Source organism: Canis aureus, chromosome 12 (genome assembly GCF_053574225.1).
Source record: "Canis aureus isolate CA01 chromosome 12, VMU_Caureus_v.1.0, whole genome shotgun sequence".
Lineage (NCBI taxonomy): Eukaryota > Metazoa > Chordata > Mammalia > Carnivora > Canidae > Canis > Canis aureus.
Window position 1 is genome coordinate 10,491,317 of NC_135622.1, and position 27,510 is coordinate 10,518,826.

The window sequence follows — 27,510 nt, forward strand, 5'->3', positions numbered from 1 at the left end:
TCAGGGCAGTTGGGCCCAGAGGAGAGCCCTGTGCCCACCCCGGGCCAGCTCTGCCCCTCCCTGGGCCTGCCCCATGCTCACCGGGCTGGAGGGAGGGTCTGGGGCCCTTGGCAATGAGAGCAGAATGGAGACGGGGGAACCGATAAACCTGAGCCTCGTGGGGGACACAGGACAGAGCAAAGCCTGGTGTGCACCTGTGGGCCTCAGGAAGTCAGGATGGAGAGACTGGATGATGAGAGCCCAGGGACTGCAGGTCGAGGACAATGGGAGTTCTGCACTTGATGGGAGGCTGACACAGCCAGGGAAAGCCTCTGTCATTCTGGAATAAGAACTGGCAAGGGAGGAAGGGGAGGCGAGGGCAGAAATGACTTTCTAACAAGAGGGGGAATAATGAGGTCATTGTTGGCCAGAGTGAAGGATGGCATTTGAAAAGCCCCACCACCCCGGGGAATGGACTAGGGCACGTTCTTGTCCCCCTACACCCCCATCCCTGGAGACTCTATGAGGGGACGGTGGGGAGCAGGAGCAGGAAGGCCAGCTGGAGCCCCATGCCACTGGGTGTTAATTCAATGTTCCTGATTTCTCTTTGTGTGCTTTTCAGGGAGCTTGGAGGGATGTGTCCATGGGGCAGGGGGACAGTCCTCCCTGCGAGGAGACCTCTTTCCCTACAGGCCCTTTCCTTTCTGAATCCCATCCCACAAAGGCAAGGAGTCCCATGCCACCTCCCTTGTCCCTCAGCAGGTGGCTCCCCCCTCCCTTATCTGGGCTTCCACTTCCAAAACACGGGCAGGTGGATTCCAAGCTCCTCTGGGGATCCCATCCCTCACATCCTTGACGGGTGGCTGGACAGCCTTGAGCACTTCCCAAAACAGGGAGCCCATTACCTCACAATGTAGCCATTCTAATTTTAGCTTTTTTTTTTTTTAAGGACTTTATTTATTTGAGAGAGAGCAAGAGAGAGCATGGTGGGAAGGAGTGGAGAGGCAGAGGCAGAAGCAGGCTCCCCACTGAGCAGGAAGCCTGACTCAGGGCTTGATCCCAGGACCCTGAGACCCTGACCTGAGCTGAAGGTGGATGCTTAACCAACTGAGCTACCCAGGCACCCCTTAGGTTTTTGTTGTTGTTGTTAGTCTGTCTGTTTACTAATTTAAGTAATCTCTATACCCAACATGAGGCTCAAACTCAAGACCCTGAGATCAATTGTTGCATGCTCTTCAGGCTGAGCTAGCCAGGTGTCCCTGGTTTTGGCTTCTTTTTAGCAAATTTTTCTTTTTTTTTTTTTTTTTAGAAACTACTCTTTTAAAAAAAGATTTTATTTACATATTTACAAGAGACACACAGAGAGGCAGAGACACAAGCAGAGGGAGAAGCAGGCGTCATGCAAGGAACCTGATGTGGGACTCAATCCCAGGAATCCAGGATCACGCCCTAAACGAAAGGCTAACGCTCAACCACTGAGCCACCCAGGTGTCCTGCAAATTTTTCTTTTATATCAAGGAAAAAAATCTATTTCCTACTAACTTCCACTGATTTTACTATCTCGAGCTATCACAGAATAAATTCAATCACTTTCCAATATGGTAGGCCTGTCAACACTTTCAGGATTGCTCTCACTTCCTGGTAGGAAGTAGTGCCTTTCCAGATAGTTCTAGCTCCTTCACCCCCATCTCTCGGGAACAATGTCCTCATCATTTGCCCTCCCAGTTGTTCTCCTCTGAATAGGCGCCTGTTTTTCACATACTTATTTTGGTGTTTATTCATTCAGATCTCCAAGTTATTCCACAAGGGACTTGGGGTAGCTTGCAGAGCATAAACGATACAGCAGCATTATAAAAACGATGAAGGAAATGTTAGCAAAGGGGAAATCAGTGCAGGATATGTTGACCCAGGGTCAACATAGAACACAGACATAAGCCATACAGCTCTCTGAATTCAGCTAGATGCAGGCTCTATATTTGCCTTTTGAGCTTACTGGCAACCAAGGTAAAAAGAGAAACACAGGTGATTATACGATTCAGTGCCCATCACAGGAAACAGGAAACAGCTACTCCTCGATCTGGAAATGAAAGAAAATTTTCCAACTCTTCCTAAAGAAGAACGCCCCTAGCGATTTTCTTAAGATAAATTCAATAACACACTTACTCAAGCTGTTTCTTACAAAGTCATCTCTCAGGATGGATGTAGGTTTTAACTCGAAAGCACAATTTCAATGAAAGTCTGCACTCTGGTTTGTTAACGTGCCTCTCAAAATATGCCAATAAAATATCTCAGAATCAACGTGACCCAAGAAAATAGCAATGAGATATCTCTGCCTGTTTGGGGACACTATATTTCTATTAATGCAGCTGACAGTCGCATTAGCTGCTTGGGCAGCGACATCGTTATTGACTCTGAGTTAACAGTCTGCTCAAACCCATTCCTTTTGCTGTGACAGGAACTGAATTTCAGCCAAGTTGTCTTCATCTTTTACTTATGCAATTGATTTTTGGAACTTAAGTGCAGGACTGTACTGTTTATCACTACAAAATAACATCTTGTGAGAGTCATTCCACTTTTTTCCTATCCTGTTGATTGTCTTTGATTTGGATTACATCAACCCATATACCATATTTTGTCAAATATAAGGCTCTTTTAATTGTAAAATGCACCATTAAAAAACATTTCCTATGAAGAAGGAAGAGACACTGCAAATTAAATTATGACATATCATCAATTGTGCAATGCATAAGATTTTAGACTGTTAAAGCGTGCATCTTAGGGTTAGTGAAATAGGCTATTAGGACACTCACATCCTGTCTTTTGCAATTTGGTAATCCAATCCTCCATAGCACCATTTATTGGGTGTTCACAAAAAGCAGCCCGCTGATGGAAACATTGAACTGAACAAGGCAAGGGCAGAGAGTCTCGTGAGCTTGTACAGGGGAGCCCTCTTGGTTTTGTGTGTTTGTTTGTTTGTACTTCCACTTGCCGAATAAATATTAATATATCCAGCGAGAGCATGAAAGGTACAGGTTACAAAAATGAAGAAGATCCGGTCCCTTCAAACCCAGTCTAGAATTCACATGTTAATCTGTTGATTCACACTGTCGGAACCTGGTTATTTGTGTCCATCAGAATCTCCTTAACTGAACTGTTGTCCACAGCAGGACTTGAGGCTCACTCAGAAAGGGTGACAGAAGGGGGATGGGGCAGAGCAGGAGGAGGAAGACCTGGTCCCTGGCTGCAGGAATAAGTAAATAAGGAGCTACAGGGCCTGAAGGGTGAGGTGAATTCAGGAAGGATGGGCACAGGACAAGAAATGCCCATAGCTGTCAATCTTCAGGGTCGGGTAGATAGGCAGGTGACATCCAGGGGTCTGAACATGCATGAGCAATAGGGCAAGGGCCCAGGTCCAGATGGTGACAGTAGAACAGGGCACCAAAGACCCCCAACCGTGCTTTGCTTCTGGATGGGATCCAGGCACTAGGAGGCATAACCAGCCAGATCTAAGAACCAGGTCTGGGGACTGGAGACTGTTCTTCTTCCCTGTGCTGTTACAGAGTGGGGCTGTGGGGGGTAGCAGGTATGGGGAGAGCCTTTCTCCTAGGGTTAGTACAAGCTCAGGCCTGGCCTCAGTGTGGAGCAGGGGAAGCTGGACCCTTACTGATTTGTAACCAAGAAGGGAACTCTGGGGACGGGATGGAGAAGAGTACAGGAGCCACCAATGCCTTGGAGATGCAGTCCGAGGTCCCTTGACGCCTTGCCTGGGAGGTCTCTGACACATGGGAATCTCACTTGGGGATTGGCTCAGGACACAATGGCCTGCGGGTGACAATGTGGTCGCACTCAGCCATGAGGACCTAGGGAGGGCAGAGGCAGAGGGAGGAGGCAGTGGGATCTCATGTTTCCTTTGGGAAGGTAGTCACTTTTTTTTTTTAATTCATCCCTTAAGATAACCAAGGAACATGGCTTTACAAAGCACCTACTTCCTGGAAGGTGTTGGATGGGCGCCACTGATGGAAGGTACGTAAGGACCATTTCTGGTTTAAGAATCTCGATGTCCAATGAGGAAGGCGAGACATGAACTCAAATACTTCAGTCTTCAGGATTATGTCTTCTGTGGCTACAACATGAGAGATGGCCCAGGAATCTCTGCGAAGGGCCCCCCACCTCAACCCTACGCCACACGGACCACAGCGGAGTCCCTCTTGGTCCTAACGCCATGGCCTTCTGCTAGACGCACCTGCTGCTCTCCTCTCCTCTGAGGTCTGCCCTTGCCTCTGCTCGAGGGTTGGAGATCTTAGTACAATTGCGTGTGGACCGGACAAAAAGAGAGGCTGTCTCCTAATCAGGTCGGAACATCTTCAAGAGCATGGGGTTGAGGGAGTTTCCTTAGGTTAAGCAGAAGACGTGTGCTCAAAAGCAGCTTATAGAATACATTAAGTAGGTTAACCTGAAATGATTAGGAAGCAGCCTACTCATTGGCCTTTAGACCATTTTAAATCTTGCATGGTATCTTCCGTGTTCTCACATGTGTGTAGCATATCTCCATTTCGTTAGTAGTAAAAATTGGGCTCAATGTCGCTTTTATGACATCAGTTTAAGCATCCAAAATTTATTTAGATCCTTAAGTACTTCCTCTTGTTTTTGAAGGCAAAAGAGAGAGAGAGAGAGAGAGTCAAGGATGAAATATAAAATGCTTGTTATGTACCAGACCTCAGGAGGCGGGACCCAGGGGCGTACAAAGATGTGACAAACGCTGTCACACCATCTGCAGTGACTTACAATTACACAGACCTCTTCCCAAGTTTAAGATTGTCAGGTCACCCTTACTGGGACAAAAGGCTGCTCCTTCTTTCTTCAAAGTTAAGAAATAAGCTCCTAACGGTGGCTCAGAGTAATAATTATAAATCGAACGCAGAATATTAGTTCATTCTCAGGTTGGAGCAAAATAGAAGTAGAGCCCATTCTGGCCGAACGCAACTTAATCCTGAATGAAGCAGGGTGCCTAGTGGCCAGGGTGTTGGGATAGCTTCGTTATTCACACTAATTCCGATTTTCCACAGGCACCCACGGGACTGGGCAGTGCCCTCTCACTTTGAAGGAAGTCTCTTACGAACACTCCATCCTTTGGTTCTGTGTTTTTGCTTTTAAGAGACAGAGAGAGAGAGAGAGAGAGAAATAGATACAAGACCTAATTAAGTCAAGAATTTAGATACAAACTTTAAAATGGCATGGATTCTTGTAATCGCATTAAAGTTCTATAATTAAGGCTTAAATTTACAGAGCTTTTTCTCTCCTGGGCCAAACTTAGACTGAAATGTGGAGAGAAACAGTTGATCGAGATTTGGGGTTTTGTAGTTTTCTGGGAAGGCAGACACAGGCCCCAGACCTGGAGATTGTTCACAGGCACCTCACAAAATGTGGCTCAGTGGGTGGATAATGGTGACAGCCACAAGAATGTATAGCGCCTGCTGGGGCCTGGCTCTGCAGCCGCCGCTGGGAATGCAAGAATACGTAACAGCAGCCAACGTTTGATTGCCAGCTCCCGTTCTAAGCACTCCACATGTACTGCTATCTTCAATCCTCACAACAATGCCGTGGGATAGGTATTAATACCAATCCCTGTGACGGGCCCAGACCCAGGCTTGAGCTATTAAGCACAGGCAGGATTTAAACTGGCCAGAGCCTCCACTCTCGAACAGTGATGTTCAAGGTCTTAAAATGACCCTTTCCTTTGCCAAAATTTCTAACTCCAGCCCAGTGTTTCAGCCGCAAGTTTAGAGAGGTGAGTTGGTAGCTTGATCCACATTGAAAACTTAATCCATGCCTCCAGGATGTTGTAGCAGTTGTAAAAATCACCTGGGAGATCATTTTCCTAATTTGTCTGCTAAATAGCGTTTTCACAGTCAGCTTATGCTGCAATAACCAACTACCACAGACTGAGTAGTTTATAAACAATAGGAATTTATTTTTTCACAGTTCTGGAGGCAGGAAGTTCAAGATCTGGGTGCTGGCATGGTCAGATTCTGGGCAGGGCCCTCTCTTGGGTTGGAGAAGGTCCACTTTTCATTGTATCCTTAGATACAATGAAAGTGAGCTAGTTCTCGGGCCTCTTCTTAGAAGGGCACTAATCTCATTCACGAGGGCTCCTCCCTCAAGCCCTGATTACTCCCAAAGGACTGACCTCTTAATACTATCACATTAGAGATTAGATTTCAACATATAAATTGGGGGGGGGCGGGGGGAGACCAAATATTTAGTCTACAACACTATCAATGAAGAAGTCGAGAACAAGGAGGTTGATTGGGGTCCCAGGAATCAGTAAGGTGGAATGTCAAGGACCACCTTTGGAGAGCACGGAGTATAAAGGGTGCTGTTGAAAAACTTTTGGTTTCTTTTGTTTCTCTTTTCTGATTTAGATTCTGTATCATACTAAAGATGCTAGAATAACAAAGCAAGACAGAGATGGAGACCAGTGAGTTAGTTCCTATTCCTTCCCCAAGAAGACTGACACTTGGAAGTCAATAAAATGATGATTTTTAAAAAAGCAACACACTATGCAGAGTGTTACTGGCCGTATGTAATGAGACATGGTTGGTTTAGGAAAGGCTGCTGCTTAGGTATCATTGGGAGGACAGTTAAATGCCATCCTTCCCCAGCACATCCATATGTACTTGGGCTTCCCTTCTATCTTTCTGCGCATCTGTTAATTTATTTAGGTATGGGATTTACGAAGTATGGGAGAGTCTTCTCTTGGGAGAAAAGGATTAGGTCCCTGACCCCTCCCTTTACCCCACCTCACTGTGGATTTCAAAAATACAAACATGTACTGTGGGACTTGGGTGGTTCTGATTGGGGCCAACATGAAGAAATTAAATATGGTGCCTTCTGTGGGTAAACGTACCTTCAGGGAGGAGAGGGTCTATACTGGATACTACCTGGTCCGTCCAAGTGTACCTTGGAGGAAATGACTAGTGTGTGAAAATTGGAAAAAAAAATAATACCTTAGCTGTGCAGAATAAGGCATTGAAGATTGGCAGTCCTACATTTGATTTGTGGTTCTATGTCTCTTGGCGAATTACCCTGCCTCTACCTAAGCCTTATCTATAAGTGGGAATTATAATAATGACCTGTTTAACTCCATAAATGTTAGGAGGAATCAGTATGACACAACTTATGTAAAGTACTGAATGCCACATCTGGCACGTAGCAAATGCTCAGTACATGTTATATAGAAAACCACTAAGCATGTGCATGTATTATGAAAGAGCTGACTCACTTGGACTTGTGGCAGTTTCACCGTGGAACAATCCTCATCAACCTGAATACCGAGGTCTTCATCACGCCTGGATCTCCACAATCCATCTCCACCTACCAGGGTAGGCCAGTTCCTGCACCGGAGTGAGTGGGAACAAGAGTCCTGGAGTCAGGCTCCATCTCTGTAGGCATGCAGGGGTCTGTCCTGTTATGCTGCAAACCTGTGATCACCATCAGAGGCTGAATAGTGACATAGGACGCATGAGAAACCAGGAGGAGGAGCCACCAGGAGGGAGTGCAGCCCCTCTGGTATAAAGTGAATGCAAGTTCCTGCTCTCCCAACAGGGGGCAGCAAATGCTGAGGCCAGGCATTTAAATATCTCCGTGGAGGGCAGGAACCTGACCTGGGTGGCTCAGCAGATTGAGCGCCAGACTCTTGTTTTAGCTCAGCTCAGGATCTCCGGGTAGTGGAATCGAGGCCTCTATCCAGCTCCAGCACGAGAGGGAGTCTGCTTGAGATTCTCTCCTGCTGCCCCTTCTTCCACTCACTCATGCTCTCCTCTCTCTCAAATAGATAAATCTTTAAAAAAAAATAAAATAAAAAATAAGTAACTCCAGATTCACTCAGTGATACTTGGAAAGAGTAACCCTGGAACATAGTTAACCTCTTATTAATTGGAGATGTAGTGATTCAGAGTGATACTTTGGGGACTAAAGTAAATGTGACTTTAGTTTATACTCGCAAGCTGGTGGGGCCAGAGTACTTGAGTTATAAAGAACATAGAATGTTAATACATTTTAATAGAGGAGTAAACAGATAAATCACAGCAAAATGATTGTAGATTGCAAAATGAGCTTATGGAAGGATTTTAGCACTGTCAGAACAAAGAAATGGAAGCAAGATAACATTTTAAAATCTGTCAAACTACCAAAAAATTTTATCTATGACTTCAGATAGTTTAAAAATTTTTTTTATTTATTCATTCACGAGAGACACACAGAGAGAGGCAGGGACATAGGCAGAGGGAGAAGCAGGCTCTATGCAGGGAGCCTGATGTGGGACTCGATCCCAGGACCCTGGGATCACAACTTTGGCCAAACACAGATGTTTTCAACCCCTGAGCCACCCAGGTGCCCTTAAGATTTTGTTTTAAGTAATCCGACACCCAACATGGGGCTTAAACTCACAACCCCAAAGATGAAAAGTTGCATGCTTTACCAACTGAGCCAGACAAGTGCCCCTAAACTTCTGATAGTTTTAAAGAATTTTTGTGCCTTGGGCTCTTTTCATAAATCATCTCATTTAGCCCTAGTAAACCGTAAAATAGTCCCAAGTACCAATCCCATTTTAGAAATGAAGAAACTGAATTTCCGAGAGCTTGAGAGATGTCAAGATACCAATTTGAATGTATATGTCAATGTCCTCTCCATGCCACTAAAATGGCAAAAAAATTCTACATGGTAGCAGCTGTCCTGTGTATTGCATGACGTTGAACAACATCCTTGGTCTCCACCTATAAGCAGCCAGTAGCAATCCTCCTTTCTAATTGTGACCATTAAAAATGTCCTCAGACAATTGCCAAATATACCCCCGGGGGGCAAATTTTCCCCCAGTTGAGAACCACTGGGATAAGGGCTATCTGAGGCTGGGAAATCTCAACAAAATTCTCGAAGACTAGCATTTGATGGAGCAGGTGGGAGGAACCCAAAGCTTAATGTGCTTGTTGTGCCACCGTAGGCTGCAGAACAGGTGATTGCTGGCTGGCCCTGGGGCACTCTGGCTCCCTTTAGGAGCTCAAAAGGAAAGCAGAGACTTGGAGAATTAAAGATCAGAGTACTCACTGAAAATCTGTTTAGAGAACAGTTTCATTCCTGACCCATCTTAAAGCGAGAATATGAAGAACTTTAGTGGAAAGATCTCCAGGAAAATAAGGGACTCAACAGAATCCCTGATGGAGCCGTACATTTACAAATCTGTGAATGATGCCAGAAGAAGACAGTGCAAGAAGAAAAGGACAATTAGAAATTCCAGCCCAAGCACACAAGGGCAGGAAAGTAAATGGGATCTTAATATATGAGTCTCTTGAATAGTATTTATAATAGTAATTTAACAGAGTAACCGTAACAACTATTAATGTATTAATGACAATCACAATGAGATAATATTATTGTTACATTACTTAGTAATTAATTGTTGACCTATAATTGGTTAAACAGAACAGCGATACAAGTTTATCAGGGAGAGGCAGGAATGAAAAGTGGAGAAGACAGGCAGGAGTGTAAATGAGCTAAATCCTAATCTGTTGCAGAAGTGACTAGATAGGGACGCCTGGGTGGCTCAGCGGTTAAGCGTCTGCCTTCAGCTCAGGGCATGATCCTGGAGACCCAGGATCGAGTCCTGCACCAGGCTTCCCTGCAAGGAAACTGCTTCTCCTTCTGCCTGTGTCTCTGCCTCTTTTTCTGTGCCTCTGATGAATAAATAAAAAATATCTTTAAAAAGTGTCTAGATAATGTCTACAATTTTGAAATTGTGGAATAAACATATTACTGGGCATATACACCTAAAACAACAGTGAAAAAATTAAGAGTGGGTTGTCTGTGGACTGTGGACAGGAAGGCAGAGCACAGTAGGTCAGGGGACTAGTGTTTTTTAAATTAGGTCTCTTGATAACATTTATTTTTTAAACAATATGCATAAATCATTTTGATGAAGAAAGTATTTTTTTTTATTTTTATTTATTTATGATAGTCACACACAGAGAGAGAGAGAGAGGCAGAGACATAGGCAGAGGGAGAAGCAGGCTCCATGCACCGGTAGCCCGATGTGGGATTTGATCCCAGGTCTCCAGGATCGTGCCCTGGGCCAAAGGCAGGCGCTAAACCGCTGCGCCACCCAGGGATCCCTTGATGAAGAAAGTATTTATAATCCCCAGACCTGTTGAAACTATAGTGAGGGGAACATCCCCCTTCCTTGCTGGTGGAAGTATGTAATGAGACATGTTTTCTGGAAAATAGTATGGTAACTATCATGAATCTTAAAATATTTATAATCTCTAAGAATGCATCCTTAGGAAGAAGTTGGGAATGTAAGCCAAAATTTATATACAAAGCCTCATATCATGTGACTCATAACAGCAAAAAATCAGAAACAATGTAAATATCCAGCAATTGGGGAGTGGCTAAATGAATGTACAGATACAAAACTGATGTTGTACAATCTTTAAAAGTGTTTATGAAGAAGCTGAATCACATGGAGACACAAATGTTAAGTGGAAAAAACCCAAGGTACACAACCAGCTAAAGGGTCTTATTTCAACCATGTGAATTACATAGAAAAAAGACTAGATGGGAATACACAGAGGCATTAACACTGCCTATCTCTGGGATTAGGATAAATTTCATTTTCTTCTCAATTTTTCTCAGCTTTCTAATCTGTCTTTAGTTCACATACATTGCTTTCATAGTCAGAAAGAACATTAGTGTTATCATTTTAAAAGAAAATGAGATACAAAGTATCTTGACTATGAAATGTCTTAGGACAGAGCCAAACCCACTGCTGTATGGCTAAGACCTGGAGGATGAAGGGTGGAGGCTGCTTGGTACCTGCTTTGGGCTTTCCTGGAACTGCTAAAGGCTGACTTCCCACCTTACTGTCAGCTCGAGATTAGGAATGGAACAAAAGACTAATGTAGAGTTTCACTTTGCATAATTGATTTTGCTCATCAAGGCCTTGGAACACACATTCATTTTTATCCACAGTCTAATGGAAGCAGTTGTCATTTGTTGTCACTGTCTGAATCTGTGGAGCTGGCCCTTAGGACTCTATATAAAGAGTTTTAGACTGTCTTCCTTCAACGTCAGGTAGCAGACAACAGATGAATGATGGTCCTTCCATTGACAGCTGTGTACGCCAACTAGCTAGACACCTGCATATGGCAAAAAGCAAGCAAACAAGATATTACTTATGTGAGAGTCATTTTTAAAAAATGTTATTTATTTATTCATGGGAGACACGCAGAGAGCGGCAGAGACACAGGCAGAGGGAGAAACAGGCTCCCTGTGGTGAACCTGATGCAGGACTCGATCCCAGAACTGCGGGATCACGACCTGAGCCAAAGGCAGATGCTCAACCACTGAGCATCTGACGACCGACAGTCATTTTTTAGTGGTGTTTTCCTAATAAAATGCAGCTTTTCACCAAAATGCTAAATCAAAATGTTCTGTCACTCATTAATAATACAAAATACAACAGTGCTTCTCAAACTTGACTCTTGTTGATTATCTGAGAAACGTGTTTAAAATGTAGATTAGTCAGCTCAACGCCCAAAGAGTCTGATGCATACAATCTAGGGTGGATTTGAGAACGCACATTTTCAACAAATACCATAATTTGATCTTGATGCTTGTGTTTCTGAAACCAATCTTTGATAGTTACTGACTAAGCTTTGAAGTACATGTCCGCAGGTGTAACTTAAATACCTCCTAAACTAAAAACTATTCGTTATTAATCACTGCTTAGTTCAACTAGTTTTCTTTAATTCATAAATACATATTTATGTGTTCAATAAAAGATTGGTGTTTTAAATATGGGGAATTGAAAAATAAATAAATAAATATGGGGAATTGAAAGGCTTTGTTTTCTTTATCCCTCCTTATATTCCAATAAAATGACAGTTAATGGATTTTTGTAAAAGTCATAAAACTACAGGAACAGAGGAAAAATAGGAGAAAATATGACAATAGAAGAGAGATTTCAACAGGATCTTGGGAGTCATAAAGTGGACAGACAAGTAGTTAACGATGTGGCATTGTGGAGGAAGCAGAACTCTCCACGTGCGATGGGAGAAATGATACTGAGAAGCCAGTTTGCTCAAATGAGCCTCAGAGGCTTGGAGACAGGAGGTACCAGAGATACCAGGAAACTCTGAGCTTAGGGATGAGGAATGTGGCTGAAAAGAGTGTTGGCTCACAGTTCACACAAGAAGTAGTCAACTCATAGGTCCCCTTCCCTATCCTACCACAGGAGACAGAAGATTCATGCTCTAGAAGTTGACAAAGGTGCCAAACTCAGACACCTAGGCAGTGCGGGGCAGATGTGCCTGTGACTCCTTTACTGTCTCTCACTTCCAAATCCACCCTTCTTTGCCTTGATTTGTGATACTGGAATTGAACCCTGTGAGCATTTCTTTCTTTTTTTTTTTTTTTTTTTTTTGCTGGCTGGATCAATATTAGGCTTTGGCAATAGAAGTTTCTAGAGTGACACCACAAGGTGACAGTAGCAAGAGGGTGCTTGCTTCTCTTCTGGTTCTGTTTCTCCTGCCATTTTATTAAGTGGGGACACCAGTGGATTGGTGAGAGAGGCCCGGTGGTCCTCACCTCAGTACCCCTCGTGACCAGCTCCAGCCACACTTAGCCTGTGCTCTGTCTGCACGGCAGCCCCTTCCATGGCAGCTCTGGCTGGGCCCTCACATAACCGTCTCCTCACCTGATGGCCATTTCTACAGAAGCTCAGCCCATCCACACCTCTATAGATCATCACTGGTGGGTGTCCTTTTTATTGGCAGTGGGCAGTGTGTCCCTATAGTAGCCATGCCCTCTTTGAGGGGATCTAATCGCAGCCTTGTGCGTGTGGTGGGGCCGGGCGACTAGTGTGCTTGTCCTAGTTCCTAGTTACATTTCCTTTATGGCTCACTCTTCGTTAGCCTAAACAGTCTGAAGGTAATAATTGCCCTTTTTTTTTTTTTTTTGCTACTTCTGGAGCTTTTAGAGATTCCCCCCTCCCCTTTTTAGCAGCTAACCACTTTTTACTAGTTGACATTTGTTTGTTTTGCTTTTCCTCTGCTTAAATTACTAGTGTAGTTTCTGCCTTTTGATATAGTGCAAGGGATTGAAAATGGGGAATAAGTGAAAATTCTCATATTTGAAGGTGAGATCCCTAGTTTCCTTCCTTTCTTGACATCCCAAATACTAGCACCCAGGATTACATCCCTCAGGCAGGAGGACTCCCCCCATCAAGAAACTGACCCAGGAGAAAAGACTTAAGGCCATGGACACTGATGCTCTGAAGTTCTACAATGAATGGCTTCCCCTAATAGCCCTGCGGTGAAGCCCATTGGTCAGCAAGCTCCGATTATGCCTGAAACCAGCTGTGTATCCCCTGCTTATAAATGCAAATAGATAACTGGAATCACTAGGAAAGTTTTCTCCCTAAACAACAGGGTTACTAACACAATTTTAATAACAAAGGGGCAGAAAAAAATAAATCGGAAGAAAAGGAAACATCCTGGATTTATCTATCACCTAAGGCATGAGACATTGCATCCATAAAGTGAAAAAAAAAATGATGACGTGAACAACAAGAAAATGGAAAATAAAAATTACAATAATGAACTTAAAAGATCAACAGATGAGAAGACAGAATGGAAGAAATCCCATCAAAATGAACCAAAAAGACAAAGATACAGAAAAATACAAAAGTTAGAACAATGATCCAAGAAATATAACTATTTTAATGGATATTCTGGAGAAAGATAATAGAAAATTTTTAAAAAGAAATAAAAAAAATAATACAAGAAAATGTCTTGGACCATGAGTTTCCCTATTGAAAAGGGCCCTCTTGGGACACCTGGGTGGCTCAGCAGTTGAGCATCTGCCTTTAGCTCTGGTCGTGGTCCCGGGGTCCTGGGATCAAGTCCCACATCAGGCTCCCTGCAGGGAGCCTGCTTCTCCCTCTGCCTGTGTCTCTCCCTCTCTCTCTGTGTCTCTCACGAATAAATAAATAAAATATTTTTTTAAAAAGGGGGGACCCTCTGAGTTGCCAGAAAAGTGATGTAGAGACACATCATTGTGAAATTTTAGATGGTTGGGGAAAAGATAAGATCCTAGAATCCGAAAACCAGTTAGACTTCTAGCAACCCTAATCAACAACCCTAGAAAGTACAATCAGTACAGGGGAAGAATGCCTTCACAATTCTAAGGAGAAATGATGACCAACTTGGAATCCTCTACCCAGCCAAACTATCAATCAAGCGTGAGGGTTAGAATAAACACATTTTCAGACATGCACGTCTCAAACATTTCACTCCCTTGTGCCACTTCTAAGAGGCTACTAGAGAATGTGCTTCATCAAACTGGGAAACAGGAACACGTGAGAGTGAGAAACAGGGCATCCAACATAGAAGAGAAGCAAAAGAGAATTTCTAGGTGACACATCTATAGCAGGAGAAAGAAAACCCTCCTAATCCCTAATCCCTAAAGGGATCTATAAAAAGAAAGAAAGAAAAAGAAAGAAAGAAAGAAAGAAAGAAAGAAAGAAAGAAAGAAAGAAAGAAAGAAAGAAAGAAAGAAAGAAAGAAAGAAAGGAAGGAAGGAAGGAAGGAAGGAAGGAAGGAAGGAAGGAAGGAAGAAAGAAAGAAGAAAGAAAGAAAGAAGAAAGGAAAAAGGACAAATTATCTTACGTATTTACCTTGCTTGGAGGTGTTTTAAAATTTTGACAGAGAGTTTAGAGGCAGAGTTAGTGTTAGTACAGATAAAAGTATCCAGTATTTATCTCCAGGACATTTTTGAAAAAAATTGTAGAAGAAGGGAGATGAATCCTAGTATAGTCATAATAATATAAGCACTGAGTATTGATTTTGTAAATTAAAAAATTGTCTTCCCCTCCAAAAAAAACCCCCCATACTACAAGGATGGAAGAAGAGAAGTTTGTGTGTGGGTGTTAGAGGGGAGGCAGTTATAAGATGTTAAATCCTCATTTTCTGTAGTAGGAAGGCAATAGATAATCACTAAACTTGAAAACCAAGAAATTCTAAGTATAAGCATATGTATCACTACAGATATAAATATCAGGAGAAATATCTGAAGGAGTTGGAAATGGCTCCCTATAGGGAGTGAAACCATAGTATAGGCAAGAGGTAAGTAAGACACTGCGCTTCCTTATTGCAAACCTTCTAGCACTTGCTGTGTTTTAACTCTTGGTGCAAGTATTCTGTGAATCAATAATTAAATAAGAAATGCATAATTTCAAAAAAAAAGAAATGCATAATTTCAATGCCTTAAATCCATCACTATGATTTTTGCAGCATGAGGTTAGGGGTCCCCAGGGTCACCTCTAGTTCTGGTGATATGCCAGGAGGGACTCCAAGGACTGAGCATACAGTCATGCTCATGATGATGATTGTTACAGCAAAGTAAAATCAGTGAAGAGCAAAGGAGCAGGAGGAGAGACCAGAGGAGGCCAAGCACAAGCTTCTGAGCGTTTCTCCCAGCAGAGTCATGCCCAAGGTGTTCATTCTTCCAGCGATGCCCTGAGACGACACATGAGAAATACTACCAGGGGGGCTCATGAGAGACTCCAGGTTCAAGGGTTTTCCTGGGGGCTGGTTACAAAGACACCCTCAGACTAGCACAGAGGAGAGGGAATTCCAGATTCCTGGAAGGAAAGCAGGTGTCCTGCACAAGCCCCATTATTTCCACAGTTTGAGGACAGCAAGCCACCAGTACCATTTAGGGACAATTTTATATCTAGTTTAGGGAAGGTTTATTATTTAATTCCCAGATGCCAGCCAACAGCCGACCTTGCAAAGCAGGTGTTTCCAAGGATGTAGCAGCCTTTCGCTGCTACAGTCTTTTCTGCGCAGGCGTTACAAGTCATTGCAAATTTTCTTATGACATTTCAGAAAAGTGCTGAGCAAACGGGAAAGACTCCCGCCTGCAGTCAGTCATCTGATCCTAGCTCAAAACTCACACAGGGCCTCAAATGGTCATGAGATGTCAGGAGAGAGGAACTGAGACTACTTGGGGCTTATTTTTTCCACCGGGCTAATGGAAAGTTCGAAGGATATGACACGTCAGAACAGGTGACCAAGAAATGTTGATTGTGTATAGTTTTGTGACTCTGCCTGAATTTTCTCCCTTTTAGTCTTCAGCCTTCTCGGCCTCATCTGCAGTGTTTTTGCATTAAAACAGGTGTGTTCTCCTCCAAGGAGATTTTCAACATTTCCTCCACATAGCTTGTCTTCGCTACATAGAAATTCCTGCGACGCCTCTTGTATGCTTAGCGGCAAGAGGCCATGCAGCTTCCCTGGCTCTGGGCGAAACCCTTTGATGGGTCCCTTACCGAGAGAAACCACATCAGTGTAACCAGCTTCGAGTGGGTTCCGCAGTGGAGACTCCCAGCGGCTTTCTCCGTGTGTCTCTGGTTTGCTTTCACTCACAGCAACGCCCTCCAGGCCTGAAGGACGTCAGAAGATTCCCCGGCTTCACCGTCCCCCACTGCGCCCCCGATGCAGCCCTAGGATCGTGTCTGTACAAAAGTCAGGGAGCCCGTTGATCAATTATGACTGGTTCCTTTCCATTCATTCCTGTCTGTCCTCCCTAAATCCGCTGGTTTCTGGTCACCTGCTCTGACATGAGAGCACCCACATTTTTGGTCCACTGTCCATCTAGCCTTAGAAGGCTATTTTCTGTATTTTGAAGATTACATGACATTAGGAATATGAAAGCATCCTAGAAAATGTGAAAAGTTGTGTGAGTCATCAATGTCATTTCATCATGTGGTGTTAGTATCCTGCAGATCTAACTTGTTAAATGACGATGATTTACACATAAGGTGCCCCAAAGTGACATTATTAGGGTCCTAGAACCTCAAAAATTCTATAACCGGTTTATTCCACTGTTTTAAAAATATTTTTATTCGCAATAGATTCTTTTTATCAACTTTAAATTCTTGGTCTGAATCCCTAATAGTTTATTGGTTCGAGGTTTTACTTCAAATGTATACCATCTATTTAGTATCAAATCAATCAGTTTAAAATGAGGCTGTTTTGATGAACACAATAACTTTAAATTAGAGATTATGGATAACAGTTTGAATCTCATATTAGCCAACTGACCCCTGTGTTTTGTTTTGAAGGCATAACATTGGGAAAATCCTAATTACACAGAATAGAAATCGCAAAACATAAGTTTTTTTTTAATAGCTTGCCTGAAATCTAACAACGCTCTTTAATTAACTGTTCTAGAAGCTTGAAAAGGGAATAGAGTGTCTTGTGACTATTTCGAAATTGAATCATTAACAGTATCTAATAACTGCTGTCATTTTTAATTGGTTATTATTCTATGTGGAGAGCATGAATGAGTGAATTCCTCAGATAATAGGAGTCTCCACTATTTGGAAGAAAGTACATTTTAATTGTATGGTGACTTCCAATACTGGGATATTTTAATCTATGACTTTTCCCAAAGTTTTATATAACTTAGTTCCTGTCTCTGAGAGATGTGCATGCAGCTTCAAAACAGCAAATCTAATTTATTTTTCATAGTGACTCCACACTTGTTTTGGTTTATCTCTGACATTTTCTGCGGCGAGAAGCCCAGTGACGTTGTTACTAGAAGAAGCTCAGTGACTTTGCTACTGTCCACTACCACAATGACTTTATTGAATTTAATCAAAATATTAGTGAGTATTAGTGAGACATGTAAGCTTGTGCAACCGTGTTATATTGCAGAGATATTTAACTAAAGAACACAGAAAGCTAAAGGATCTCTTTATAAAAGCTTCCCCCGAGGGGTTTCTTGTCTCATTCAAAGTATTTGTACAAGCATCCTGTCTCAAGCTTCATTAGGAAAAACTAAAATCGGGTACTCACAGTCCACAGCATTATCAGCAGTGATGGCAAATCCACAGTTTAAGGAATAGATCTTAATCAGCTCCGACCATTTGTGTGGATCGGCCAACACTGGGAAGATTCTGGCATCTTAGAAGTGGCTGTGTGTCCCCGTGGCTCATAGTGATTCATTGACCGCATTTCAGTGACGACATTTCTCCGTGTTATGATTCAAACAGTATCTCTATTACCTTTGTGCTCAGTACATACGACATTGGTCTTTGGCCGGTTTATTTGGCGGAATGTTAAAATTGATCCCAACAATGAGAAGTGTCTTTTCCTGTTATGTAGGAAATCTTTCCAGTCTGTACCTCCACGGTGACATGATGCAAGAGCAAGCAAAACAGTGAGACCCACAGCCCTACTCCCACCTACCCACCATTTTCACCACTAACTAGAAACAAGCGATGACCATGTTTGAGTATCACACGGTGGAACGTCTTTGAGAGTCTTAGGCATATAATAAGGGAGATATTGTCACTTTTGCAAACATCTGAAAGGAGTGCTTAGTAGAGACATTCGTGAGAGTATTCTCAGAAATCTTGGTGTCTACTTCCTCCAAGAAGTCAGAGAAACAGGATGCAGTGGACTTTCAATGAGTCATTAATGTGAAAGTCATTGGCCCTTTTGTTGACAGAATTTAGAAAAAAGTGGTTTTATCTTCATGGCTGCCACTAGCACTAATTCTCAGGATGGCATAAAATGCGGGGCAGCTGTCTAGAGATCCCGGGCAGCATAATCCTGTGCCCTCTATTTACCAGTGGGGAGAAGGGAAGGTGCTGTGCAACTGTAAATCCAATAGGCTCTCAAGAGATTTGAATTGACTCTCAGTCCTGGTGTCTGGAAATCCATCATTCTACATAGACGCAGGGACTTGAGTGGAATGAATAATTAGTGCAGTTTAGAGAATTCAATTCAACTAGTATTTATTGAGTGCACTGTGAACACGCAGTGTTCAGGGCCAGGTGCTGGAAGAGGCAGCAAACAAGGATGAGAGAAAATATGCCATCATATATTCAGTGGCTCTGATCCTCAGGAGCTTTCAGCATTGATAGAGAGGTGATGCACACTTTGGGAATAATGAGAAAATTCTAGTTATTCTGATAGTTAAAACCATGTTCTGAATATAGATGAGTGTCAAGAGCAACCTGTGGCCTCTGCGTGGGGCATGAGTTGGATGGGGACAGGGGAGGAAGGAGACCATCAGCAGGCAAATGACCGGTAGAGGGAGAGGAGATGAGGCCACAGTAGGGTAAGTGATAGTGACAGAAAAGCTACAGGGGGTGCTGACTGACATGAAAGTCAGACTCTTATTTGGATAATGTAAGTGTCTGCCAATCCTCTAAAAAACATATTTCTGGGAAGTTCTAAAGTTCTTTTCATCTCAAAAACAATCTGTTTTTCCTAAGCCAAGTTCAACTCTAATGGCTATTAGAATTTCAAGAAAAATCAAGTACAGGACTTCTCATTAGGATACTTCTGGAAGTAATAGAATCATCAAAATAAATGAATTGAAACCTCCCTAAAGTGTATACTTAAGCTGAATACAGTTAGGTATACAGAAGAGGAATATGAGGAAGAATAAGAAGGAGGGAGATGTTTTAGCGATTAAAGTGATTGCAGTAGAGGCGCCTGGGTGGCTCAACGCATTAAGTGGCTGCTTTTGGCTCAGGTCATGATTGTGGGGTCCTGGGATCGAGCCCCAAGTCGGGCTCTTTGCTCAGCAGAGAGCCTGCTTCCCCCTCTGCCTGCTGCTCCCGTGCTTGTACTCTCACTCTCTGTCAAATAAATAGATAAAATAATTTAAAAAATAAAAAAGAAATAAAGTGATTGCAGTGGAAATCCTATTTTAAAAGCATGTTTGCAGTAGACATTTATTGTGTTCTCCAAGGGGGTCTCCCCCCATCTGGGACATGTGGGAAATTACACTCTCCCAATCCTTCGAAGTTAGAGGGAGCCACATAACTGACTTTGAACAATGCTGCCAGCCACCGTGTGTATCACTCCCAGGAGAAGCTTTTAAGTACGGGCACATGGCTCTCCGTGCTTTTGTCCTGCCACACTCATGAAGAAGTCACAAGCTGGGATGGAGCAGCCAAGTACGGCAGAGCTTCTGTTCCCTGAGGCATCTCACGGTGCACCGCTTCCCTGAGGAATCACCCAGCACGCCGGTGGATGCTGCCCAAATGAGGAATAAACCTGTGCCTTGTTTATACCAGAAGATTTGGGGATGTTTGTTATCACAGCATTGCCTCTCCTATCCTGGTTGGCACACTCTTTGACTTTTCCTTTAATTTTCAGTTTAAAAAAATGGAATCCAGCTTCGTTATCTCGTTGGTCAGAGAATAGTTCTAACAAGGCCACAGAGACACAGATTTAATAATCTCCATGCAGGTCAGTCAACTTTATGGAGAGAAAAGTTATTTGAAGAGCCTGTGGGACTCGAGCTTTGTGTATCTTCTCAGATTCCCTTGATTGCTTCTTTTTTTTTTTTTTTCCCAGAGGCACTGCCTGCCTCCCTAACTGTAGCCTCACCAGCCACCCTCCGCTGGCCCCGTGCCAAGATTTCTACTTCCAGAACTTGAATGAAATGATACACCGTGAAACATAGGATGTGGCTCTCTGAGCAGCTGAGTGACATCACCCAAAGGTGCAGGGGACTGAGTTTTGTCTGGAGTAAACCTTGGCCAGGAGGAAGCAGAAGATGGAGAGAGCCAAGCAGATAAAATGTTCCCTTCCCTTCTCCCTTCCATACAGCACACAGAGGCATCATGGATTTTTCTCACATTTCCAGAGGACATTCCACTGGGGTGATCTTTTTTCTTCATGGCTCCTTGCCATGATCTAGCCACCTTTGTAATGAGGTGCATCACACGATTTTATTTTTTTCCTGCCTTCATTTCCCTTTTCCTCACCCCTAACACGGTGGGCTTCCCTCTTCTGAAATGGAGGCCCTTTATCTTTGCTTAGGTCCTCATGGGGAGTCCCAGCCTCCACTCCAAAGTCCAGACAACAAATTAACAAAATGAAGCCACAAACTTTCCTGAGGGGCCTAAATTAGAAACGGTGGAAGGTGGAAGAGGCTCCTTATGTTTCATCTTCCATCTCTGACTTCCCATCCCGCCTATGTCTCACTTCTTCCTGAAATGAACGTATTTGGGAAGTTTCTTTGGTAAGGAGCTCTCTAGGTTTGTTTGCCTAAAAATAGTTTTATGTTAGCCTTCTCCTCGATGAGTGATTTTGTGGGGTACATTTCTGTCTGCTTTTTTATTTCTAAGTAATCTCTACACTCAGCATGGGGCTCGAACTTATGACCCTGAGATGGGGAGTCACAGGCTCTTCCTACTGAGCCAGACAGGCACTTCATTGCTGGGTACATTTCTAATTTGACAGTTTTGTTGTTGTTGTTGTCTGTCTGTCTGCTTGCTTTAGCAATTTGAAGATCTTGCTTCACTGTCGTCTGGTTTACTTCTCACTGTTGGCGAGTCTTCTGACAATCCTTAGTAGGTAATCTGTCTTTATCTTCTAATTGCTTTCAAATTCCCTTTGTTTTTGATATTCCGGCATTCTACTCCAGTGCTCTAAGTGTAGATTATTTTTTACTTATCCTGTTAAGCGTTCATTATGCTTCATTGATCTAAGGATTAGAGTAGTCCTCAATTCAGAAAAATATGTAGTATCTCTTCACATAATGGGAGGAGAGCCTTTGAAAGTAACACTCCTGGCCTCTCGGTCCACTCATCCTCTCCTCCCCTGGGTGGGAAGATGACTTATCCAGGGAGTCAGGTTGGGCTCATGTCTGAGTATTCTCTGCCTCACCTGTTGTGTCTTTCTCTTTGGGAGCTGCCTACAGGGAGTACATGTTCCTTTCTCTTCCTGTATGCTAAAGTTTTTCAGGGCAGTTACTGTGAAGGATGGGGGAAAGCAGACAAGGCTTCAGTGGTCCGGCACTGCCTGTGATGGGGTGGGTAAGTTTGCCTAATTCTGAGATACAGTGTTAGGAAGGCTACCAATGTGTATTTATTCAACAGTTCCATCAAGAAATCTGGCATTTTGGGGGATCCCTGGGTGGCTCAGTGGTTTAGCGCCTGCCTTCGGCCCAGGGCGTGATCCTGGAGTCCCAGGATCAAGTCCCACATCGGACTCCCTCCATGGAGCCTGCTTCTCCCTCTGTCTATGTCTCTGCCTCTCTCTGTGTGTCTCTCATGAATAAATAAATAAAATCTTAAAAAAAAAAAAAAAAGAAATCTGGCATTTTTATCTCCATCTGCCTGAATCCAATGTAACTTTTTCAGCTGGTTCCGAACACAGTAGAGAATGGTATGTCATTTATTGGCCTTTCCCTTAAGCTCCAAAATCCCTGAGTTCTACTCTCTTATTCTGGAATTCTTGTGAGTGTGTGTGTGTGTGTGTGTGTGTGTGTGTGTGTTAAAGGTTTTATTTTTAAGTAATCTCTACACCCAATGTGGGGCTCAAACTCACAACCCTGAGATCAAGAGTTGCACGATCTTCTGATTGAGCCAGGTACTCCTGGAATTCTTGTAAATCACACATTAGACCCATTCTATTTCCCATGCTCCTTAACTTCCCTTTTATATTTTCCACCCTTTGCATTCAGGGTGATTTCTTTCAGTTCACTAATTCTGACTTCCACTGTATATACTCTCTTGTGTGACCCGTTCTTTTTTTGTTTTTTGTTTTAAAGATTTTATTTATTTACTAATGAGAGACACACAGAGAGAGGCAGAGACATAGACAGAGGGGGGAAGTAGGCTCCCTAGAAGAAGCCCAATGCGGGACTTGATTCCAGGACCCCGGGATCATGACCTGAGCCAAAGGCAGACTCTCAACCCCTGAGCCACCCAGATTCCCCCTCCCCCTCCTACCCTTTTTTTGACAATACCTTTTTCCTGGCTCACACTTGCAATTTCTTTCAGAAATTTCTTTCAGCATTTTAAACTGTACTGTAATTCTAGAATCTGAAGTCCTAGCTTCAGACATATAACTCAACTGTTTGTCATTTTCACTGACTCTTGCTTGTGGTGGCCCATTCCCTTATGTCTCTTATAATTTCAGGATAAAATCTTGTGTGTTGGCTGAACTGTATTTGTAGGGATCCTGAGAGACCTGGGTTGAGGCCATGCCTTCTAGAGGCAATTAATGCCCATTTCTACCTGCCACCATGTACACTACAAACATGTAGCTAAATTTCTCAGCTTATGCCTTTTTTGCCAACACAGGTAATGCACCATTAAGTGCTCAACTCAGAGTTTGAGGAGAGACTTTTTTTTTTTTTTTTTTGGCCCTAGCCAGCTTCAGCACAGGCTGAAAAAACTCCTGAATGACTCACTTTGCTTTTGAGCAGCTCTTCTGTAGGCTCCTTTCACTGAGGCTTTGTGACAATGTCAGAATTACATGAGGATCTTTATTCCAACTCTATTCTGGAGATGGACCCAAAACTTGAACCTCAGTCCTTATGCAACCATCAAACCCAAAAGTCTGGGTTACAGAAATCAGCAAGTCCCAGAGGGCAACTACAGCTTCAGAGTCAGCTCACCTCCACGTTTTCCAGCTTCAGCTTTGCTCTATAGATATTTCTCTATCTTATTTGTCAAGATCAATGATGCCTTTCAGAGGAGATTTGATATATTTTTTTTCTCAGAATTTCTAGGTGGGATATTTTCTCAGGCTGTATCATATATGATATTGTCAGAAACAGAAATCTTCAGAATACAAAACAAATGAAACAAATTTTATGTCAATAAATTGATTGAAATAGCCCCATGGCACATGGCACCAGATCTGTATGCCACCCTTTGGGGCCATCCCACATTCTTTGAATGGCTTCCTATGCTTGGGAAACTTCCCACATTGTGGACTTAGACTCCCCGAGGTGGAACCCAGAACTCGTTACCCCAGCTTCTCATGCAGGTGTAGGAGGCAGGCATGCTACCTAGGCTCTGCTTGCCTCATGCACTGTACAAGACTTGAATTTGGAAAGGAACCATGTGAAGAACAGAACACCTGAGGGAAGCTTTTGGCCAGAAGGGCAGCAGAATGTCACTTTTCCAGAAAGCGGTGGCAGAGGTTCTGATGCATAGTGCTGGCGTCACCAGTGGGCCCTGTGGTGGTGCTTGTGTGGTCTCTACACTTGGCAGTGTAGCTTCCAAGCCCAACCCTCTGGCCTTCTCGGGGAGCCTGTGTGATAGCCTATAATAAATTCCCTTTCTGCATAAAGCAGCTAAGCAGGTGATGGTGGTTTTCAGTGAAAAACCCTGACCAAGAGCTCGTGGAGACAGCAATATACAGAGGTTAATTGTGAAGACTAATACAGAAATCATGATTATATATTGTCCTGCCTCATTGAATTCTGGGTACTAATAAAGAGGAGGCTTATGAACTCAGATTACCGGAATAAATTCGATATTATATTTAGAAGAGAAGTATAATTTAGATTTAAAAATATATCTTTCTTATCCACAATTCGTGTTCAATGGCTGTTCAAAATCTGTAGAATTCTACTGTCTGGTTCAAAGTGAGGGGCATATGTGGCGTGTGTGTGTTTCAAGTTTGGTTTGATCTATGGTTTAGTTAAAAATAAGAAATGAATGTTTGGTTCCAGTTGGGATTATATGTAAGTTCCTGCCAAGGTTATTATTACAAAGAGTCAAAGAGGTCAGCATCATGGTGATAAATAATCACACTGATTTTCCACATGATATCCCATGACACTCCTGATAAATAAAGACTACACATCTCATTTCCATTCCCATTTCACCTCTGCTCCCTCTGCCTGGAACTTCCTCCCCTTCTGTCTCCCCAGACCTAGATTATAGATGTCCTTTAAGGCTCCTTTTTAATATTATTCCCTCTGTCAAACCTTCCTTCCATCACAGGAGAAGGCATTAACATCTCCTTTCTCTGAAACTGCAAAGCACTCCGTGAGCCCTACTTATTATTTCTGTGTATGTCTGTAACTTGGGCTCACACTCCTATTGTGGAAGGTGGAAGACCCATAGAGGAATGGTCTCTGAATTGTTGGACAGTCAGTTCCAGGAGGGGTCATCTTCAGCTCCCCATCGCCTGCCCCCCTGGGAGTGCGTGGCCAGTGAACATTGGGAGATGCTGTGCGACAGATACAGGATTCATACAAGCATCATTTGCTCTAATGCAGAAGTAGAATCACATAGGATGTGAAGCCATCATTCATCTGTCCCAATCCTTATTCTCCAAAGCATGCACGGTCCCAACCCTACCCTAACCTCTCACCCCTAACCCTAACCTCTAAACCCTAACCCTACCCCTAACCCTAAACCCTTACCCCTAACCCCTAACTCCTAACCCTAACCGCTAACCGTAACCCTAGTTTATTTTATCTAATTTGTCCGCATTTCAGGTCACATGTTGCGCCTCTCTGTTCAGCCTCAAGGCCTGCCTGCCTGTAGAGCATCCTCTGTGGGTGGCTGGCTCAGCCCCCCGCATCTTCCTGCGGCCGCCCCCTTCCCTCCTAGGCGGTTATTTTAATCCATTCCCTGCCCAGCACCACCCCAGGTTCTGTATCTCCTTGTGTCTAAGCTTCTGGGTGGATAACTTGTTGGCTATTCTCTCTTGATCTCCTGCTCCTGGTGTGCGGGAGAAGAGAAATTTTGGATGCTGAAGGAGAAGAAAAGGGAGATGGTGAAGAAATAGAAAAAAAAAAAAAAAAAAACCATATCCTTCTATCACCTCCCTGGGCTAGAAATTTAGCCTTTTGAGACACTGAGCCTCCTGCCACGCAGTTCTCGGTCCTCATACAGAGTAGATCAACACATATTTGTTTAAGGGATGGATGGGCTACAGAGGTAACCTGGCAGAGGAAATGTCATGTCCTGATGTTTGATGGTACATGACTTATACTGGCAAGACCTTTATACTCTCCTCTAATAAAACGTGGACTACACAATCTTTATTTGTCTGCACAGCCCAGCGGGGCTGGCCCCAGTTAAGGCCTGAAGTCGGGAAGTGTGCTCTAGGTACTCCTGCCCTTCTTTTTTGGTCTCCCCACGAACCGCCCCCCAGCCCCAGGTACCTCCCCGCCCTCTCCACCTTGAGTCAGTGCCTTCCTACTTCACCAAACCAAGAAAGGACTGATAACACACATATTTTGGCTGAAATTGCTTCAAGTGAGATAAGCAGATGATCCCCAAAGTTGTAGATGCTGCCTTCGCGGTATCACAGGAGAGTGACCGTCCAGATGAAAGGAGGCGCCGGAGCAAGCAGGAGGCAAGCAGGACTGTATCTTGGAGCCTGGAAATGTCAATGGAAGCAGGAGGTTGGGTGTGAGAGCCCAGCCCCAGCTCCCAAGCCGCAGCAGAAGCAGGGTGACGGGGTTCCGTCTGGGCCGGGAGGGGATCTGTGGCTCCAGGGAGGCTTTGACCCTGGGACTCAGGGTGGGGCTCGGAGTCGAACAATCGCTGGTGGTGCTCCCCGGAATCAAGTACCATCCTCGCACCTGTCACTCCTGCCCTGTTTATGCCCCCCAGGCTGGGGGCTAATGGCTTGTTACAGTTCCTAACGTCTGCATGCCTCAGCACCCCTACTGGCTCTCTTGACCTTGCCGATGTGGGGTGACTGATTCCCTCCTCGGAGTCTCTTCTGTTGAGTCAATTGAATGGAATTCTACTTCCTGCCAGCACCCTGCCTTCTATAGAGAAGAACACGTTGAAGGCACGTAAAGAGAAATTTTCCACTAAAAACAAGTTTGTACGTTGTACTTGTTTTTTATTATTCAGAAGAGATTTTTGACTTTTCAATACCTTCCTGCCCAACCTGTTTTCATGAGGTCTTTCCACTGAGCCAGAAGTACTGACAGCAGCACATGACACACATGGTTTATGGTGGATGTTCATGAATGTTCCCGCCAGCTCAGGGGTGCTGCTCATGGTGGTGGTGGTTCAGGTTCCCCAGGGAAAAGTCATAGTAGCTTCACCGTGCTGGGCCCCAAGCCTCACCCCAGGGCAGTGGGCAGATAAGAGGGCTGATATCTGTTCCTAGAGTCTCCAGGAGCCCTAAATGGATGTTATACCCGGGACCGGTCACAGCATAACATGGTTTGAAGAACAAAGAGAAAGGACCTCCCACAGTTCTTGCCATGTTCCTTACAAACTTGCTGAAATTCCCAGAGGACACCAGCTTTCTCCATGAATTGCACATGGCCTGGTGAGGGAAGGCCTTGTTGTGAATGTGTGTAACTGCTTTTCAGTCGGGGTGTAAATGATCACGTCTGATCCTATCCTGTTAGGAAGTAGGAACAGACCTGGCTCTGAGGAAATGCCAGAACCTACTTTGAGGGAGAAAGGTAGAAGGGAAAGAAAGCTCCACTGAAGAGAGCTACCCCTGAGCAGAGGGTCCCCTGAGGACTGCTCCCCCTGAAACGTGCTTCCCCAGATGACTTTCCCTAAGGGATGCCCCCCCCCCGAGAATTCCCCCCCTGATAAGTGCTCCTCCTGAAATGCATGCCCACTGAGGAGAACCCCCTCCAGGGATGATTCCCCTGAGGGATGCTCCCCCTGAGGACTTCCCTTTGGAGGAGTGCTCCCTCTGAAATGCGTGCCCACTGAGGAGA